Below are 22766 nucleotides of genomic sequence, written 5' to 3'. Positions count from 1 at the left end.
TCAAAATTGTCAATATTGACAACCAACATATCTTTTCGCTTAATACATAGATGAGTAGGACTCATTGATGTTGTAATTCAAGCATGAATTAAAGGAAAAGATGGAACTTTGTTTTACGGCGCATTAGATGCTTGATTATGCCTAACAAAGTATAAAAGTCAAAGACTCTTAAAGAAATGGTTCTTAAAAGATTATGAGATAAAGTATGATAAGAAATATAGGAAACAAGGAACGAAGAAAAGGAATACAATTCCATTTCAACCCATGAGTTCATATTATTGTAGTTAACTTAGCATTTCGTTATCTTCACAAGTATTGAATACCTGCTTGAGTGTTCCACTTTGAAAGTGACCTCAAACTATTGAAGATAAGCTAAGTTATCGACTTACAAGCTAAGAATGAAGCAAGGGGTGCTACATTAGTTGTAAGGACGTATGCTTTGTTTAAAGACCTTTAAGCTAAGTCTAGAACAAATAAATGATTATTGTGTTCCATAATCAGCAATTGATCCGTTTACACACGGAAAGACTCACATTCAAAGAAATGAGCAATAGTTGCAAATTTATTTGAATGGCATGGTTGTCTAAACCATGAGTCAAGAATGCTTGATTATAAACAAACATTATCTTAACATGATAAACTAGCAAAAGCTCAAATTCATGGGCATGATTTGCGTTCCAAACATCTTTAGCAAAGTCACATCGACAAGAACGTACTCAAGGCTCTATTAGATAGGCTCTTGATAGTTGATCTATTCGGAATCTTTCTAAGACAAGCAAGTCTTACTTTTTGAAACCGACAAAGTAAAGAGCTATTGTTCTTGGTATAGACAATTGACTCCGAAAGCTAAAGAGGATTCATTTATTTCAACGTCTCACAAAGAATTTGAAAGAATATGGCTATATTCATCAAAGGTGAACAAACTTGACCTTGAATAGTTCAAGAGTTCAGTGAAGTATAGAATCGACTTGGCAAGATATCAAAACGTCTAGATTAGATCGAGCGATGTTTGCTTGAGCCAAGCGTGACCATCACAAAGTTATGAAATTGAAATATTCATAAATAACTCCACAAAGAACATAGTGTGTCTTCACGGAGACCTCGATGCCATTTAAAAATGACTCAAACAATGATGGATAACATCCCTTACATTAAAGTTCTTAAGATTTACACAAAGGGCTAATGTTACACTAAACAAAATGTTGAAGCTAAGAAAGGACGCCATATTTAATTATGGATAGATTTAACTTCTAAATGTCTTCTCAAGTATATGTCTAAAACTCTTAGCCACATTGGGAGTTCACTGGCTCAGTGGGAGCTAAGTGACTCAGTGGGAGCTCACCGGCTTAGAAAGAGCTATGTGGTTGAGTGGGAAATTAATGGCTTATTAAAGGCTAAGATAGCTCAAGTGGTAGCTAACTATTTGTTTCATCACAACAAACTTTTAGCCAAAGACAATATACATGTCTCTTTGTAAGCATTCAAGTGAGACCATGGGCATTATCTCCACAACCAAATTGAGAACATAGTGTTTGTTGCTCTAAGTGGTGTCTTTTTGGAAAGTAACACGTTTCCAAAACGAGAAGTGGGAGAAAAATGAACTTGATGACCATCGAGCTTAGCAACAAACTAGAACTGAGAATCTCGGAAGACCTTAAAAGGGCTTCGTAAGAATGCTTGATCAAGAATACTCAAAAGGACTTTACAAGTGCCTTAAAAGAGATTCATTTCTCACAAAACTTCAGAAATATTGGAGTAAGATCAACATAATAAAAGGGCTTTGGAAGCTCCTTGAAACTCAGTGGTTGATGCAATTACCTCGTATAGGTATAGAATTCACCAAAGGCTTGGATTGAATCCTATAAATTTCTATTAAGTTAGAAATAAACCTAAGACTTACAAGAATACTATTTACTATTAGATAGTAAAGGAATAATGTCTTGTAAGATAGCTACGATAAATCCAAATTCCGAATAATGGTTAGAGGCCATAAAAATCCGAGATAGACTCCATGTTTGAAAATCATGTTTGAAACTTGATTAATTTGCATAAAGGGTGAAAGACCCATCGATTGCAAATAAGTTTTTGAGGAGAAAACTAACAAATGTGGAAATGTATATGCATACATAGCTAGATTGGATGAAAAGGATACAATTAAATTCACGGAGTTGATAATAAAAACCTATTCACCAATCGGAATGCTAAAGTCTTTTCGTGATTGTTTTAGCAAAATTGCTCATATGAAATATGGCAAAATAGATACCAAAACCGCCTTCCTAAAATAGGATTTTGGAAGTGACTATGGAATAGTTTAAGGGTTTTGAAAATCTAAATAATGCTAGATTTGAAAGCAAGCTCAAGGAATCCGTTATGGGATTTAAGGAAGCATTGCATATAGGAATTGGAACGTATTTTCTCATAAAGTTAATAAGAGGATTGGCTTATGAAGAAACATAGAAATTCTGATGAATAAGAAGTTTAGTGGGAGCAAAAGTAAAGGTCCAACGAGAAGTTTACGAACTCTATTGTGAAATAACTATCAAATGCTTAATGTTTAGATTTGAAAGTATTTTGACAATGGACCAAACAAAAGACGATACTTAGTACGTATTGGGTATTAAGTTCTATTGTATAGACTTGATAAAATGTTTGAACGTGTAAAGGAGTTTACCGTGTTAAACATGAATTGAAGGAATTTGAAAGACTTTCGACCCATATGTATAAAACTAAGTAAATGTTTGAACTAAGTATAAGCTAGGCTAAATACTAAGTCAAACATGAAAGACTCTCATAGAAACTTTCAACCATATCACACAGCAAATTGTTTAGCAAAGACTCGGTGAAACTGAATGAGCTAAAATGACAAATTGATGGAATAAGATTGAGAATTACTCTGCAATTTAATCCATCATGTACGTTGTGATATGGAATCGTCGCAGGACTTACTTGCTTAGAGCATGTGAAGTATGTATGAAGCACCATCAACCTGAATCTATGTATTAGATTGTTAGATTATGGCCAAGAACATCCAAAGTACTTGGATAAGTAACAGGATGAGTTCTTGACTTGTGGAAAAAAATACAATTTGAGAATTGATGTTGCAAGCACAAGCCTTAACAAGGATTAGATCTTTAACAAGGAAGTCGTTTATAAGCACGAGCTAACAATAAGTCGTGGCTTGAGAATGGTAACATGGACATGGATCCATGTGTAATGTGCAGGAATCTAAGGAAAATTTCCATGATCACAAGTGATTAGGGTATCCCAAATCATTGTGAGCCGTTTGGAATGAAACCCAAGCAAAGCATCATCAGGAAGTCTATTAAAATATATGTTGAGAATATTGTTACCTTAATGGCGATATTAAAGAAGATGTTCTATGGAAAGTTCGTTGATAAACGTTAATGATTGTAGGTTGTCAAGTTGAAGGTCTCAATCATGAAATGAGTGGGAGCCATCACTTGGACAATAAATCCTAAATCACATATAATCCATGACACTCTCAAATTTTATCATCTTATTAGGAAAGTGATCAGTAATGAAGATGCTAAGATTAGCAAAGTAGTTATAACTAAACCTATGCAATAAGTGAACGACAACATTCACAATTGCATGAAAGAAATCAAGCATATTAGATATGGGTGTGATTTCTATAGATGTTTTATAAAGAGTGATACTCTTAAAACATTCGGAAAAACCATTTATCATAAGATGAACCATTCAGGTTTTGGAGTAATTTAAAATTTCATGCAATTTTATCACTTCGTTTGCTATTTAATTGTGGTTTAGATTTAAATAACGAGTCCATTCGATTCTTGGAATATTCAAAATAGGGTATCAAGACCAATATTGGTAAGGAAACACCTATTAAGTGAACATTGAATATTATAATCGAAAATTATCCCTAATCAAGGTCATTTAAACGATGGACGATTAATGACCAATTGAGATTAGTGTGTAGTCTGATTTATAGTGTCGTTTCTTGTGCAACGAGGACATGAATGTCATAAATCATTTGCAAAGGTATTGGTTTAGAACCATACTGGATCGACCTATGAGAATACTTTAAGAGATTAAAAATTGTCATAAGTATACTTCTCATTATGGCTATCGGAACCTATTTCCTTGACCATGAGTATTGTGATTTCTCTTGTTTGAGTACTAGTCCGCTTTGATGTTGTCAAACGTCTACCGTAATAGGGGATTATAACGGCAACACTCGGGCGGCTAGGTCCTCTCAGTAAGAGGAGCTACATTACAAGACTGGGAATGTCCCCTTACTAAAAATAGGAAAGATGTCTTTGTTGTATACAAGGCCTCTCGTAGAGCGAGACTGTAAAAGGCATGGCCGTGCTCGGATGGATTTTAGAAAACATCTGTTTATTGACAGTTGGACTCGGAATCGAGAAACACTTCTGGACGTAATAAGGATGATGAAATAATTTTACCTTATAGTTCATGAAGAGACATGAAGAGACATAGGAAAGGGGCTATACACTAAATGCTCACTTGTCCGGAAGGACAAGTGCAAGATTGAAAGGAATGGTGTCCTTCGAACAAGTGTATCATTTTGATAGCGGGTTCAGAATTATTAGAAATCTAATATATTCAGTAAGGTTAAGTGATCGGAATGCCTGGGTGGAGGCCGCTTCCGATCAGTAATATTAATGTATAATTAATATTACAGCTTAATCTTGACTGAACCCTTCGGGTCACACCCTAGAAAATATACGAACCGACTCGACGAATTAATTCGGAAGAAATTAATTCGTCGCCCGAGTGTTTAATATTTAGACGTCGGAAATTCGAGCTTGGAGCGTCGAAACCGAGCGTCGGAGAATCTCGAATGTCGAGCCAAAATTTAGGATTTGGTGAGGCGGGAAAATGCTTCAAGTAACAAGTAAAATCCTAGCCACGCAAAAGGCTAGGAAAGCGCGCCCAATAGGTGCGTGCCACGTGGTAGCACACATGGCAAAGCGCCATGTGGCAGCACACGTGACAACCACTTAGTGGCAGCCGCCATGTGGTAGTGTGCCACGTGGGCAGCGCGCCATGGTGGCGACACATATGGCAAGGGTCGTGGACCCGGGGCGATGGGTCATGGACACGGGCCAAAATAAAATAGCCCAACCGGACCCAACTTGGGGCTAAAGGTTGGGTGACACATGGTTAGTTCACATTTCATGTGAATTGCCTTGGGGACCAAGTGGGAAAGTGGTCCTCACCTAACCATGTGACACTTGTTACTTGTTCCTTGGTTTATTTAACTAAGGATTGAATTCATCAATTTTTCCATGTGGGATCTTTTTGTGAAAAAGTCCCACATTGAAAGATGAGTGGAATTCACAAGCTATCCTTCCTTAAAAATAGCCAAAACATGACTTGAGAATTCTTTTCTTGAGTGGGAGTTAGAAAGAGCATTGCATTTTGGCAAAAACTCTTAAACTCCATTAACACTTGGGTTTTGGTCGGACCATGCTAACTCCAAGGTAGCGGACCTAAAAAGTCGGTGTTCGTCCTTTGTGGGTGGATATCGTTGGAGGCTCGGTATTTTCAGAGCTAAAGCTTTCAAGTAAGAGCCCATTAGGTCAGGCAAAGCACGCGTCAAAGGTAAATTCCGATTTTATCCTTTTATGTTTATTTGTTATGCTTTATGGTTTATTAATTGCGAGTGGTTCTTTGGGTCGGGGTCGTTTCCGCGGTAAGTTGGACTTACCAAACCCCAACACTCCATGACCATGTAGTACATACACAAAACAAAATATGTTTCAAAATTGCACGAAAACAATAGATCGACACATCATGGCATATTTTACGAAATCTACAACCAATATATCATCATTTCAAGTGCAAAAGAACAACATGAAAAACAAGAACACCATTTCACACAAGTAGTACCAAAAAATGGTGATTTGCTCCATTCTTCACCAAATCATGCAATTTTTGTCTCAAATCGCTCACAAACACACATACATACATATACATGCTAATTCATGGCAAGAATTTCAACATAAAACCTCAAAATCAAAAATCCCCAAATTGATTTTTCAAGGGTTTTTACATGAAATTACTCACTTGAAGCAAAATTCGAGACAAAGAGCAAGAGAAACTTACATGGATTATTGTAAGAAATAAGAAATGAAGAGGATAGCACAAAATTGGAGCGAATTTGGTGGAGAATTAAGCTCCAAAAGCCCGAAAAACTACTGGATCTGTGTAATGCAACCACCGCAACCACCGCGATACGGTGGTTAAATCCTGCGGCACGGTAACACCTCCCGTGTCAAGGTGACCCCCAACAGCAGTGACGACACTCCGACAGCAGCAGAAGGCACCCAGACAGCAGCAGCGATAAACGGCAGAAACAACGATGAATAAAAATGGTCGTTCAGCTGGAACCGGCGCTGTGACACGGTGATTAGTCTCGCGCGCCGGTGACACAATTCGTGGCAGGGTGACTAAAAAAATAAAAAATAATAATAAAAGGGAGAAGCGAGAACAGAAGAACAACAAGAGAATGAAAATGGCGAATGAAAACTACAAAAATGTGAAGTAGTGTCAAATATTAAAAGCCAAAAAAATATGATCGTTACGCGACCTCGTCCCGTGCCACGTACGCCATTACCATGTAATGGTTTTCACGTGCGTAGCGTGGTTTTTTAATCGAGGCGCATGGGCATTTTGAACAAAAACAAAATCCCACGACACGGGAATTTCACCATCTGACGGGATTGGTACACCGTGTCGCGGGAATTTTCCACGTGGCGCGGTGCCCGTTTTGCTGTCCTACACACTCCTTGAGGCTGCCAGCAAATATTCCTGGCATTTTGACCAAAATTGCACGATTAGTTTCTCAGTAAAATTACGCGGAAAATTCTAACTGACATTTAAAGGGTATCAAAATTACTATTTTACCCCTAGCTAGCGTCAAAGTCAATTTGTCGACATTTTAGACACCTAATATGGTCGGATAATCGATTTGAAGGTGTGAATCATCTGTGGCCCACGTTCGGGGATAATCGAACCATCATACACTTGCAAATTTCAGCGATTACATCAGTTATCGGTTTTCCTCAAGCATGGAAAACGTTATCGGTGGATTTTTCTTCAAGTATAGAAAACCGCCAAGTCGGCTTTCCTCAAGCATGGAAAGCGTTATCGGTGGATTTTTCTTCAAGTATAGAAAACCTCCATGTCGGCTTTCCTCAAGCATGGAAGGCATTATCGGTGGAATTCTTCAAGCATAGAATGACAGCAAATTCATCAGTCGGCTTTCCTCAGGCATGGAAAGTATCATCCGGTAGGTTTCTTCAGGCTTAGAAAGCTACTAAATTCATCAGTCGGCTTTCCTCAGGCATGGAAAGCGTTTCAACGAACATAATCCGGTGGATTCCTTCAAGCATAGGAAGCTGCCAATCTCATTTGTCACCGATACACTGGTGTCAGATAAGCGTTCTATCCCTACTCTTTTATCTGTGGAATTAACATTCTTAGCAGGTATCAGCGTATACAGAGTGATTTAGGATCGCAGATGGTCTTAAATCATTCTCCGTCCCTATCTGCTACTTTGACAATCGTTTTCGAAACTAAAGTTTCTACAAACTCAGTCAAAGTGGGGACTTCTGTAGACACCTAAAAATGTCTCCCCAAAACCAAACCCGATGATGAACAACCTTTCATCGTCACTATTGGTCGGGTTCAGTATTTAATCCCGAGAGTGCTTCAACAATTGTATTTAATTAAATTCAATTTTTGAATAATCCATGGATCAGTCTTGATGTTTAGTCAAAGCACAGTTTTTTAATTTCAGCCCAAAGCTTTTTTTTATTTTAGGCCCAAACCTTTTATTTATTTTATTTACTTTTTTTCTTTTTTTAGCCCAAATAATAATAAATCAAAAATGGCCCGAAATTATCAATCAGCACTAAAATGTTGAACGAAATTAGGGTTAAAAATGAATTTAGACGGAAAAACGGACTAATGACTCCCGCGTCACGACATTAGTCCACCGTGTCACGGGAAATTTTCCCGTCTGACGGTGGGATTCCCCGTGACACAGGGCACCTGCTGTGACATGGGGGTTTCCATGTCCTTTCCGCGTAAACCCTTGACGCGTTTTGTTTCCCGTTCAATAAATATTTACCGTGTCATACAATAGTCCACCGTGTCATGGGAATGTTCCCCGTATGACGGTTGGGATTCCCGTTTCACGGTACACTTTGCCGTGTCACGGTGTACTTTTTTTTAGGGTTTTTATCTTTTTAGGGTTCCGTGTGTTCCCTTTGCACATTTTTTCTATAAATACCCCCTCATTTCTGATGTACGGGGCATCAATTAATTCTCTATTTTTCTCTCTTCTATGCTCTAGCCTACCCTTCTTCTTTCAAAATTCCTTTTTCAAGTACTCCAAGGAGTCCATACTTTACTCATGGTTCTACCCTTAAGCCAAGGCGTGAAAGGTAGACCTGTTTGAGGGTTTGACCCCAAATCAACTCTATTTAATTTAATTTAATTTAATTATTGTTTTATTATTATTTCCTTGAACTTACTAACTCGTTTATTATTTTATAGTTGCAAGCAAACAGAATCGAGGTAAGAATTATGTTCCTTTTATTTCTATTATTTTTGTAACGATTTTATATTGTTGGAATTATTGTTAAATTGCTTCCAATATTAATGTTTATTCTATTATTATTTATTGATCACTATATTGCATGTTTAAAGGGAATATGTAATTGAAAATCACGCCTAATAAGATAATTTGGACAACCGCTTTAGGTTCCTTTTAATCTTGTTATTAAATCAAGTGATCACAATATATTAGAATTATATGTTGCATTAATATTAAACCAATTTAGCTTAATAATAGTTTGGAGCAAATTGAATCTCTGTTTGTATGCCTTTGAGATCGCAAGAATCATTTTTTCACTATAAGAATCGAGTAGAGGCCAATACGAGCGAATGTGACTCCATGACTCACTTCGTACCATCATCCCCGATCCTCCTTTCGTGGTTCCGAACCATATGGAGTTAGTAATATCATGGATTATTAATGGGGTGTCACCTTCACGGGTCAATCATTGTTGCCTTTTTATGATCCGTAAACGGTTTACAAGTTCCTTAAAACTTGTTGGCGGCTCCCTACTTTCCTTGTACCTAATCGTATACGCCAATTCCCACTTCCTAAGAGTGTCAAGCATATTCACACATGCTTTAACGTAGGCGCACTTCGAGCGACGCTTACAGTCTGCATTCAACTTAATCGCAGAACCTGAGGGAGGCAGCCACTTAGAGGGGCTACGCTTCTGTATAGGCCTAGAAACACCATACATCCTCACTATTTGGAGTTATGCTTCTTGAGAACACATGATTTTTGCGTTTTGACCAGATCAACCACATAAGGAATTCAACAACAAACTTGCATTTTCTTCACATCTGTGCTGCTCCATCTTTCCACCATATCGCATGCATTATCGCTTCTATCGTGAATAAGGATCAAACAATCACTCTCTTCCCCAAATCCTGTACTTTAACACAGTAGAAAATGGCGTGACTGCTAGTCTCCTCTTCCTTTACACACCAAGGACAAGAGGCGCCTTCCAGAAGGTGCTTTTACTTCAATAAAGCTTTCCTCGGCAATGTATTCGAGCGAAGGCACCAGAAGAAGTGGCAAAATTTAGGAGAGGCTTCCATCCCCTATATTTCGACCTAAGCACGATGATACTCATCAAGATTGCAACCCTTCTCAAGCATGTAAGCTGTCTTAGTAGAGTATAGGCTGTCATTCGAAAAAGCTTTGATTTCCCTGGGAGCTCATCAGCGGGATTGATAAGATACACTTCTGGTCGCGTCCATTGAAGGCAGTATAAATGGAACCATAATTCAATTCCATGTTCTCCAAATCAATCAAATCATTCACATTCGAAATTCTTTCAACATCCAAACTAGTCACAAACTGCCCCTCCGAGTCAGCAAGCTAAGGATCGCTCCAAACATTCACATTAAAACCATTCCCTATGTGCCAAATAACTCCTTTCACAAGAGATTTACTACTCCATACACTCCTCCATGAGTAGCTCCTACCTACTCCCAAATTAGAATCAAGAAAGAAGGAATTTAGGTAGTATTTGCCTTCATAACTCGACTCAAGAGAGAGTCATCCCTATGAACAAGCTTCCACGCCTACTTACTGAGCAATGCATCATTAAAAATTTTGAAATATTTAATCTCATCCCTCCAAAACACTTCGGAGTATGCATACCATCCAATGATTTCTAATGCATATTCCGATGAGCACCTTTTTGTCCCCAAAAAAACCTTGTCGTTACTGTTTGAATACTTTGAATGATAGAAATAGGGAATTTTTATACACCCATCAAGTAAGTTAAAATCGCCTTAATTACTGATTTCAGCAGCACTTTTTTCCCAACTTTGGACAACAACTTCTCTTTCCAACCTTGCAATTTCTTCCAAATTCTATCTATTAGAGCTTCAAACATTGCTTTTTTGGATCTTTTGACAGCAGTTGGAATCCCTAAGTACTTCTCATATATGTCCACTTGTCTCATATTCAAAACACCCATTATTTCACTCTTTTGCTCAATGCTCACACCTTTGCTAAAGGACACCTCCGATTTCTCGTAATTAATATTTTGCCCTGATGCTACTTCACAAGTGTTGAGTTAATCAACTATAACTTCGCATTCTCGTCGGTTGGATTTAGCAAACAACAAACTATCATTTGTAAACAAAAGATGTGAAACAACAAGACCACTCCTGCTAGTTGTTGCCCCATGAAGCTCTTTTCCCTGTACTTTATTTTGTAACATGTGAGAAAAAGCATCTGCTACCAAAATAAACAGTTAAGGGGATAAAGGGTCCCCCTTACAAAGCCCCCGGGAGGGAGTCACATCACCGCATACTCTACCATTAACAATAAAAGAGTATGAAATAAACATCAAACAGTCCATAATCAAGTTCACCCATCTACCATCAAAACCCATAGTGAGAAGGAGTTTTTGAGGAAGCCTCATTCAACACGATCATAGGCTTTACTCATATCCAATTTCAGCGCAATAGTGCCTCTTATACCCCTATTTCTCTTCATCATAATGTTACACTTTGACACACAGTTTAGGCAATTTAATTAACTTAAATAAAAATAAGGGGCAAAGGGGTTGTTGAAGTATACAAAATTGTAAAACAAAGTAGGGTTAACAGTTTAATAAAAAGTACAGTTATAAATGTGAGAGAAAAAAATAATAAAAAAAAGTAGTAGTAGGTTTTAAATAGGGACCATGAATGGAGATAAATATAATACGGGGCATTAAAAGGTTGTTTTTTGTCAAAAAAAAAAAGTGTAACACTTATTAAAACATGACCACATTTGGTAAGTGTTACACTTACAAAGTATGGAGAGAGTATCACATAAAATACGAAGTACCCAATTTGATTTCACGAGACATATACTCCCTCGGTTTTTTTTATGTGTCCTATACCCTTGGGTACACAATTTTAGGTAAAAGAATAAAATAGTATATAAGTGGAAGACATATACTCCCCCATTTTTTTAAGTGCTTTATAACCTTGGGCACATAATTTTAGGTAAAAGAATAAAAAAATATATAAGTGGGTATGGTTAGGATAAAAAATTTGAAAAAGTAAAAGAGAGAATTGTGAATGAGGATCATTAGCAGTGGCGGATCCAGGAATTGTACCTAGGGGGTTCAAACTTCATCAAACATCCGATATCTGAATGCACGGATATAAATCGGATATTTAAGTATAAATAGAGTGTTCAAATAAAATACCAATACACAAGTACAAAACAAAATAAGTCCAAATTTCAATAAAAATGCAAAATAAAATGATCCGATACAATAATACTACCTCTGTTAATTGTTATGTCCAGCTTTGGGGTATTATTTGTGAGATATAAAATATTCCAAAGTTTCACATAATATTTAACGGAGGTAGTAACTTTAATTAAATGTCCAAACTTTTCATTGTCACACACTACAATAATTTTAAAAAATAAATAAATAAGCAGTACTACACTACTCTACTACCCATTTAACAGTTAACAATACAAGTATACTACAAAACAATCAACATATTAACAACAAAGAAATTGAAAAACTCAAAATAGACTATTCATTATTAGATTACAATATATAATTGAAAAACAATATACAATTGACAAATTAACACTTAAAAGAAAAAAGATCAACAATCTACAATTTAAACAAGTAAAAAAACATATTAAGATATTGAAGAAATTAAAAAAATAAAAACTAAATAAATAAAAGAGAGAGAAACTGTAGACACCCATTCGTGTCTCCCCAAAACCAGCCCTAGTGATGAATACCTTTCGTGTCGAATCATAATCGAATGAAGTGAAAGTGTGGAAAGTCTAGTGTTGCGGTTAGTTTTTTTTTATTAAAAATCTCTCTTTCTGTTTTCGAAAACCTATTTTATTTTATGAAAATAGCCAATATATTTTACTTTGGTCCATAACAAGGGTCCAATAATAGAATAGTTGTATTGGGCTCAAAAGGAGCTTTCCAACGATATATTATAAGCCCAATTCCGATGAAAAATGTGGAAGTTATGGCCAAATTACTAAATTGTGCTCGGTTTGATCTTTATATGCGGCCCAATGATCTAGAAGAGGGCCTATTATGAATTATCATACCTAATGCAATTAGAATTGATTATAGTCTTCTAGAATCTTCTAGAAAGTTCTTTTGAATCCTAATGGGATTAGGATTGATAATTAAGTTTTATGAGTTTTATTTGGAATAAAAGAAGTGTTTTAAGCGAAATCATGATTTTACCCCTCGTACGGACTTTTACGACATAATTTAATCAAAAAATAGAAACATGTGGAAAAATCTCCTGCAACGCCGAATGTCAGGCTCTCGCCTAGCAACAGGGGTTGTTGCGGCGACAGAGACGTGTTTTATTCCTCTTCAAACTCTGATTCTTTTTTTATCAAATCCGGAATATTTTCATTATAAATAGTGTCCTTAGACCTTCATCAATTCTCACCAACTCTCATCAAGAAGTTCTTGATATTCTCCCTCTCTCTCTTTCTAAACCAACTTTTTACAAACAAAATTCCACATTCACAAGATCTAGACACACCTATCCCAATTCGAAGTTGCCTTCGCCCTAGACGTGAAAGGTTTGATATTTCAAAGGGTTTGGTCCCTAATCTTTATTTCAATTATTTAATTTAATTATTTAATTTTTATAGTTTCCATGAAGTTACTAACGTGTGTATTTTTGTTATTAGAAAGAGGTACAAGGCATCCAAGTAAGTGCTTTAATTGTTTAATTGATATTATGAGATAGAAATCATGCTTAGATTGTTATTTTGATTGCTAGTATCATGTTAGGATGTTTTTTTGATTCCTAGTATCATGTTTAGGGTAACAACTAAAAATTCCTAATATCAAGTATGATTAAAAGAATGCTTCTTATTCCTAATATTCATGTTAGTATCATGTTAGGGCTAAAGCTTTGATTTTGATGTTTAGTGAAATGCTAGGGTTTGTTATTAATCTTGTTAGTATCATTCCTAGGATCTTGCTATAATTATTATGCTTTAACATGATTATTATGATTTTTATCATTATTATTATGATTGTTTTTATGATGATTATTATGTTGCTTGATATTATATATTATGATTATTGCTTGATCACACCTTTTATGCATGTTTAAAGGAAATTGGTACTTGTAATCACGATTAATAAGATAATTAATAATCTTGTTTAGGTTAATTTGATTATAGTTCAAGTGATCACCAATATTAGATTTGTTTGTGCATTAATATTCAACCAACATAGATTAAACAGGTTTAGGGTTAACCTATTGATTACATGTTAGTCAGAAAGCGCACATGACTACGAGAAGAATAAAGTAGAGGCCTATTATTAGGGCAGGTTTTTTTCTTTTTTAGATTGAATTTTTACCTTCATCCCCGAACTTCCAGTCTTGGTTCCAGACCTATTGGAGTTAACGATCTCCTTCACCCTGTGAACGGTTTACAAGTTCCTAAAACTTGTTGGCGACTCTTTTGCTCTAGATTCCTTCCCTTTGGACGCCACCATGCTTAAGTGTATGATCACAGTGGGGTTCAAGTTTGGGGTAATGCTTGAAATATTCCCTACAGATTTTGGCGATTCCACTGGGGAGGATTTCTATTTTAATTCCTAAAATTTATTTTGGCAATTATTTAGAATGAGTGCATGAGACTCGAACAGTTCTAAGTATTTCATGTGCGTAATTTTGATTAACATTATTGTCATATGCATAAAAAAGGTTCTCATTGGAATGACCATCTGTAATGAGTAAAAATTATAGGATTTTTACACGTAGGAAATTTGAGGAATATCTTTCACAACTAGAATCAAAATAATACTGCAAAAACTGGAAAATTCTAAGAACACAGACAGATGCTGAGGCATGTACGAACCAGCGTCTAGAAAACAGAGCCTGTCGCCGAAGATATGGCTTTGTCGCCTGGCAACAATTCTGTCATCTGGCGACTAGGCTTATATCCTAGCGACAGACTCTGTTGTCTAGCGCAGCGTTCTTCCAATACCGAGCCAGAAATCTGCCTTCTTGTTTCGACCAGTTCTAGCACTGTTGGCTCGATTCTACTTCTTGAATGAGTTTTTCTCACATTTCTGAAACCCATATGTGTTCTACATATGGACATAACCCTCTGGGAATTCATGATCCATCTACTTAATTGAACGCTCTGAACAACAAAGGGTACATCCGAGAATGTTGAATTCACCAAACCATTGAAGCAAGTTTAACTCGCGGGGTCCCATCCACACGCGCCAACCCTTCCAAAGGTAAGGCTTCCGCGCGGTGCATCCGGAATCATAACCATAGACCCTCTTTGACTAACCCATATCCTGAACTTTAGAGAACTAGAGCCATGGTTAGGTTGCAAACTCATTGCATCATATTGTGCCTACTTGACTACTTGTGCATTATTTATTGTGCATACTCTATGTGTTTTTCCTAACCGTTTGTTTGACTTGTGTTTAAGCCTAAATAAACTGATTACTGACTAAACTAATTAATTAATTAATTTGAGTAATTAAAGTTTAATAAATTAATCAAAACTGACTTAGTACGACTTTAGGCCTGCCAGTCGAGTAAACATACTGAAAGCAGTCCTAGATTAATGTTCCAGTAATGGCGCAAAAATTTGGGCTGCAACGCCATGCGACAATTCTGTCGTCTGGCGCTGCACTGCAATTTGCAGCGACAGTCCTGTTGCTTTGGCGACAGTTCAGTTTTTTGCTTGAGTCACCACGACGAGTCTAATTAAACAGTTTATTAATCAGTTTGGTTATTTTGTTAACGACAGTAACCTTATTTAGTCCTTAATTAAGTCTAAGCATTTAGTCCCATGGTCTTACACAAGAGTCAAAGCATGTCACTTGCACTCACAAATAAAGCACACACTAATATGAACACTTTGACCATGTCAAGAGAGTTGTATGCGCGTGTTTTCCGTCATTGTTTTTAGGGGAGTAAGTCGAATATTAATCCTCCAATTAAACCACACTTGTTTAAACCCATATACTTGATTCCCAAAATTATGCACCCTATTTTTGATTTTTTCTTTTTCTTTATAAACCCGTAAAGTCAAATTCAATTTGAGTCAAGTCATTGAAACAAATAAAATGGTTTAATTTACAGCGCGTGGTCAAGAAACGAAGGGCGTTTAATTAGAGACAACCTTTTCATTCAAGTACAACTTTTTGATAAACCAGTCAGTCGGAAAAGAAAAGCTAAGAAGATAATGGCGAGTCAAGAAGAAGTCAATGAGCTCAAGAAGCAAATGGCTAGTGTTACTGAGGTGCTAAAAACCTTAACCATCCAAATCAATGACCCTGTGAAGCAACAACAAATGGAGCTCATGCAAGAGAGCTTGAGCAAGATATATAATGACTACATGTTCCAGACATGGCATTAGCTCGCAAGGGGTCTCAGTGGACAAGGAGCTTCTTCCACAGAAGTTCAATGTCAACGACATCCCAAAGTTCAAAGCAACTGACAACCCCTATTTCCATTTAAGAGCTTTTGAGACTATAATGAATATTAAGGGGATTGATAGTAAGGTCTTTCATTCTTTATTTTCTTTATCTCTTGAAAATGTTTGTCAACAATGGTTCTTTTCCCTTGACAAGGAGAAAACCTTTACTTGGGAATCTATTGTAAACGCTTTCATTGATAGATATAAATGCAATATTCAAGTTGAAACTGATCATAAAGAACTTGAAATACTTAAACAAAAAGAGAATAAAGGTTTCACTTCTTTCTTTAATAAATGGAGAGAAACTTCTGCTAGGATGATTGAAGTACCAAGTGAAAAGGAATCTGTGAGGATGTTCATTAAGAACTTCCAAGAAAAGTACTCCAAACATCTTAAGTATCAAAACGATTTGCATACTTTCAAGGCCGTCTATGACATCGGTATTGAAATCGAAGATGACCTCGCAAAGCAAAAAGCCACTAACATAGTAACAACAGTGGCTGGAAAGGTAAGAAGAACGACAATCCTTCTTCTTCCAAAACCACCCACTCAAATAATGTTAGCACCTTTAATCAGAGTGAAGTCCTTGCTATGAACAGCCATGGACAAAAGAAACCATTTAGGAGGAACTTTACTCCTAATGGTATGAGTTATGACACCGCATTCGACCGACTGAATGCAAAAGGTCTTATAACTCCTATTGGACCATTTGGGCATCCACCTGTTGAAAAAAGGACTGCTAACTAGAATCCCAATGCACATTGCAAGTATCACCAAGACAGGGGCCATCTCATTGAGAACTGTTGGAAGCTTAAGGAAGTTATCCAAGACTTGATTGACAGCAATAAGCTTCCATTTCCCCCTGCAAGCAAGAAGCCAAGCATCAACATTGCACCCATCTCTAATTCTTGGCTATCTCTGATGAGGAAAACCATGTTGATCCATCATCCCTCATCAAACCAGTTGAAGAAATTCATGCTACCGAAGAAGAGGAGGAAATCTTTTTCGATGCCATGAGTGATTTCCCTCCCGGACAAGAACCTGCAACTAAGGAAGAAGTATGGATTCTAATACGATCAATGTCGGAGGGAATAGACTTGTTGCGTGAAGCTATTGAATTCGCAAAGAAACAAGAAAAAGTGGTCCAAAACAAGCATGTCAAAACTCCACACACGGAGAAGAAGCCATTTTCTCTCCAAGTAATTGACACACCCAAGAGGAGTAATAAGCCTTACACTCCAATTGGGACTTCCTATGCTAAAATGTTCAAAATGCTCTCCGAGAGTGGTAAGGTTAAACCTCTCGAACCGAGACCATTTGAGTCGTTAAAGAGGACAGATAGGTTCTACTGTCCATATCATCATTCAGGGGGACATACCATCAAGAATTGTTTTAAATTTAAAGATTTAATTCAAAAGCTAATCGATAACAAGAAGCTAGTCCAAATTCCACAAGAACAAGATATTAGCATCAATGGGGTTTGGGACAGCGATGATGTAACACCCCGTATTTTCGAACCACTATTTTACTTGCATTTAAACCTATTAAACCTAATTTCTAATTTAAATCTCAATTTCCAAATCAAATGCTAATTTAATTACTAAAATCTTTGTTTTGATTTAAGGGTTATCCCAAGCTTTTGAATTCTAATGATTTGACAAAACGATTGAAAATTTTAATTTAAAAGGTTTTATACTTGAGTTTTAATCATTTCAACTAAATTTGACATGTCTGAATTGATATTAGATTTAAAGGGTGATTCCTTAAGCTTAAGCGTCAATTCAGTAAGTGTTTATAAATTATATGTAATTTCAATATTTAACTTATCACAATTGATACGGGTCATCATGGATGATTCCTTGACTGAAGTGCCAATTTGATAGGTATAAAATGATTCTATGATTTTAAAGATGTTTTACGTTCAATCGTATCAATATCGATGTATAAAGTTGTATTGGGTGATTCCGTTGACTTGATTATTGAATTGATATTGTTTACAAATTATTTTTTAATTTATATTTATAAAACTCATTATAATGTCCTTTTATTCATTAGGTCATTATAAATGAATAATATTATTGGTTTCGCATATTGCCTCTTTATATTGCTTTTCTGTAAAATATGAACTTTATATATATATTTTTGTTTCGTGATTTAAATTATTGTTTTCATTATTATTATTCAAATTACTATTTATATTATTATTGATTTATCAATAATATAATCTATATTATTATTTTTTTAAACATACTTTCAAATTGCCTCTCGTTACATCCATTTCCTAGTCCAGTTTCGGGCCAACTAGAATTTGTTTATTAGTCGGGTTTCGCCTTAACACTTTCATGACTAAATAGATTAATATAGACTTGTTTATTAGCTTTCCTTATCCCATTCTTAAGCCTCAACTAATTATTCAATCAAGCCCAAAAGAAGAGCCTTTAATTGATGTATATGAGGCTTGTTTGTGAGCTTCATTTGAGCCTATTTTAGGCTGATTTTTGCAGCAGCTTTGAGGGATTAGTGGCTAATCATTTTACCCTAAGTAAATTCCTCTAATCAATGGTAATAACACCTAATTATGGCTGCCCAACTTCTCCACTTCTCCTTCCTTTTTTTACGTGTACATTATATGCTAGCTTCATCAGTTTTTCTTCAGCAAAAAACTCTTCATATACTCTCCTCTCTCTCAGAGCCGTTTTTGAGATTTCAGGGGCCCAAGGGCGAAAGAATAAATCGGGGCCCTATAATATGTAATATTTTTTTTGTTGATATTGATGAGAAATTTTTTTTATATACTTTAATATGAACAAATTATCAGTCTTTAAAGAAAAAAGTTTAGAGCAAATAATCTATTTTAACTATTATATATATATATATATATATATAATTATATATATATATAAAAAGGCTTATAATAAATTGATCGAACTCAATGTAAAAAATAATACTTATATACTACTGCGACAACTACATAGTATGTAACAAAAAAGAATTTATAAAAGAAGCATTATGATCAATATATGATAAATTGATAATACATATAGGGTAATTTTAAAAAAAAATGAAAAAGATATGGAAATTGGAGCTCATGGTAGTCGAACCCCTGATCTTGAGACACATTAAAGCTCAACAACTTTGCTTAACCACTATGCTACAGAGTTAGTAATGTTGATATTTGCATCTATAAATTTTATATAGCTTTCTACTTTACTTAAAGCTGAAAATGGACCCTCTTTTTTCATAGGCCCTGGGCGGGTGCCCCGGCTCAGCGACGGGCCTGCTCTCTCTTCATCTTTTTCGTGAGTTTCAAAGGCAAATCAAGGGGGAAATCTAAGCTTAATTTGCTGCTTAATCAAACTCCAATTCGTGGCCAAATTTCCTCCTCTTTCAAAATGTCAAAACCGAAGAACTTTGAGGGTTCCAAGAGGGCTGCTTGGGTGGGTGTTTGTGCGTGTTGTTGCTGCTGTTTGTGCTTGGTAGTGTTGTCCTTTTCTTCTTGTTTTGGTGGATTATACATCAAGGTAACTAGCCTTTCTTCCCTTAGATTAGAAATGCTAGGTTTTAGGGTTGAATTGATAGGTAGAAATCATGTTAGGATTAGATTGATTTGTTGATTTTCGTTCTTGATATGTATGTCAGAATTTCATGTACAATTAAGGAGATTTTGGGTGTTTGAATCATATTTTTCATGCTTGAATTATCTTACAATCAATCCTCAATAGGTGTATGATATTTTGTTATGATTATATTATGTTTTGTGATGATTTGTGGGGTACTTAAAACTGATTATGTAATCTGATTATGTGCGTATAAGTCTGCAGTTTCTGTGGTGGTTATTGGTCATGAATGAGCCATAAATTCAATGATTTTATTTCATATTATTGTATAGGATTTTTTTACGATCGATTTGATATATTATGGGTAAAATTCGGAGATGTTTAAGGCCACCAAACAACTGAAATTGTGAGCCAATGTAGTGCTGCCAGTGCTGTTTTGGACGTGTGAGTAGCAGTATTTTAGGGCATGATAAACTCTTATTATTGAGGTTAATTGAATATATATCTTCTAGATTATCATGTTAGGATTGTTATAAGTTTATACCTTAGTGAAATTCCATGTTTTTTTAGGCAATTCTACCTTATATACGAGCATGTGTTTTGATTCATTAATCTGTCATGGCAACTTGTGTATCTTGTGTCCTTAAGCCTTAGATTAATTATCTTGATTGATTTTTCTTTCCTAATTTAATTTAGTATCATGTTAGGATATTCCCAATTAATTTGGCATGATTCTAAGAAAGAGTGATTTGTTTTAATGGCGTATAACAAAGTACAGGACCTGCTGCGATCTACTGTGAAAGGAGTGTGATTAGAGAGATTTCAAGATATGTTTTTCCAAATTTCTAAGCCTAAATGCATGATTAAAATGACCTATTGTGTTTTTAGAGTGTGCACTAAAATGGGTTAAGCATAGTTTCATGTTTAAGGTGAGTTTTTAGGTGATTTGGTATGATTGGTACTGTTGTATATTAGTGTAGGGGCTGCTGTAAATATGATTTTATTTTGGCATGTTCTCTCTTGAATTTTAAGTCCAAAATTGTGTTATATGATTCCTAATGAGTGTATGTATATGCCCTAATTTTTATTTCGTATTTGAAGCATGTTTGGTTGGGTTTTTATGATGATTATTTGACTTGTATGTTGTTGTCCTGTCATGGTTGTTTTATGAAATGATAGTTCAGATTTTTTGTTTAATTAAATGATTTTATATAATTTTTATTGTAAATATTATATATTATTTAAAATTATATTTTAAATAGGTGATGAGTGAATTTTTTGGTAATATAAACCCCTAAAGTGAAATATTTCGATGCGTGTTTGAATATGTGGGGGTTGTAATTGTATTGTCGACGTCGTAATGCTTTAGAGAAGGATAACACTGTCTTTAGCATCACTTCGCCAAGAATTCTGAATGCACTTAATTGTTGAATTTTGATAATTAATTATATTCCCAAACTCAGACGATATCTTTTGTGATTTATTATGTCGAAGTGTGTTTTGAATTGAAGTTTCAATTGAATTTACAAATATGATTTTCTTATGCTGTTTGAATTGAGTGTAAGACCATGTTTGGCTTTCCTGCGGATTTTTAAGTGAAATATATTATATTATCTATTTTAAGTGATTTTTGAATTGTGTGTGGGGCCATAGTCGGGTGTGGGGCTGAGTTGCTTCCCGATGGTTAATGAACATGCTAACTACCTAGATTGCGAGTCTTAGGTAGCTCAACCTGGGTTAATTGTTTTCGTCCGGGGGTGTGTAAGACCTTATAGGCATCTACCCATAACCGAGAGTTGGCCAATCTTAGACATGGTCTCTACGAGATGACCGGGGGTTCGTCCTGACAAATCTTAGGAAGTGGATTGCGAGGCCACTAGCGTTCCCTCCATGCCAGTTCTACTGTTTTGAAGGTTTTGAGTTTGAAATATTTATTATTAATTTATTACTTATTTAAAGTTATATATTATGATTGAAATTGAGTGATTTAATATCAATATTCCGGTTTTAAGTTTATTTTGAAATATTTCATTGTTTGTATGGTTTGATGGTTTTAAGTGATTTCATTTGAGTTTTCAAGTTGTTTGTGGTTGTGGTTTCTTTCTGTAAATTTAAGTCTAAAATGTTCTATTTCTGATTTGAGGGAGAACTGCTAGTTGCTCCCCATTGATTGTGGAATGTTGTAATAATTTGCAGGTTTCATTTGTTTATTTGATCTCTGTGACGATGGGTTGGGGATTGAGAGTTAGAACCTAACTTTTAGGCTTGTATGCCTTTTGTTGTTAGCTGATTGTTTAAGTACTTTGAATTTGGTTTGGTTTGATTTTTTTTGGCCGATAAGGGTTGCTCTGCTCTTGGCTTTTGAATGTAATTGATTGGTTATCTTTAAGTTCGTTTGTTATTTTGTTTTGTTCACTTAGTTTGCGCTTAGCTTAAACAACTTAATTTGGATGTGTGAATGAGTTAAATTTGGCCTTTAATCGAATTTTTTTCTAATCGAAGTTAAGTAGCCTCCCATTCAGGCGTAATTTCGCTAACGCTTCCAGTTCCAAAAGAACGGGGTGTTACAGATGATGAAGACGTCTATCTTAAGGATATGGAAGAACCTCCACTTTCAATGACATATTCAGTAAATGATTTTTGGGATGAAGAAGATTCACCCATAGAAGTCCTCACAAGATCTGGGAGAATACAACCTCCCATCTCCACACAACCTATTCCTACCATGCAACAAGTTCCCATACCAATTATAGAGGACAATGATGTTGTCAAGCAATTCAAGAATACTAAGGTCAAAATGAATGTGTGGAAACTTCTAGCTACATCCCGAGAACATAGGCTGGCGGTAATGAACGCCTTGGACAAGATAGGGATAGACTCCGAAACCACTCCTGAGGGGTTTGCTAACTTTCTCATGAGTAACCTCCCTAATCCTACCAATCTGATCACCTTTTCTGACAAAGATTTACCTCTAGAAGGTGACAAGCATTACAAGGCTCTAAACCTCATAACAGTCTGCAAGAGGATGAATGTCCCAATGACTCTTGTAGATAATGGATCGGCAATCAATGTTTGCCCACTTAGAACTGCGAGGATGTTAGGAATAAGGGATAAAGATTTAACCCCGCCAACACAAGGAATAA

The sequence above is a fragment of the Chenopodium album genome, chromosome 3 (genome assembly GCF_948465745.1).
Source record: "Chenopodium album chromosome 3, dcCheAlbu1.1, whole genome shotgun sequence".
Taxonomy (NCBI): Eukaryota; Viridiplantae; Streptophyta; class Magnoliopsida; order Caryophyllales; family Amaranthaceae; genus Chenopodium; species Chenopodium album.
Note: the sequence above shows the minus strand (reverse complement) of the source record.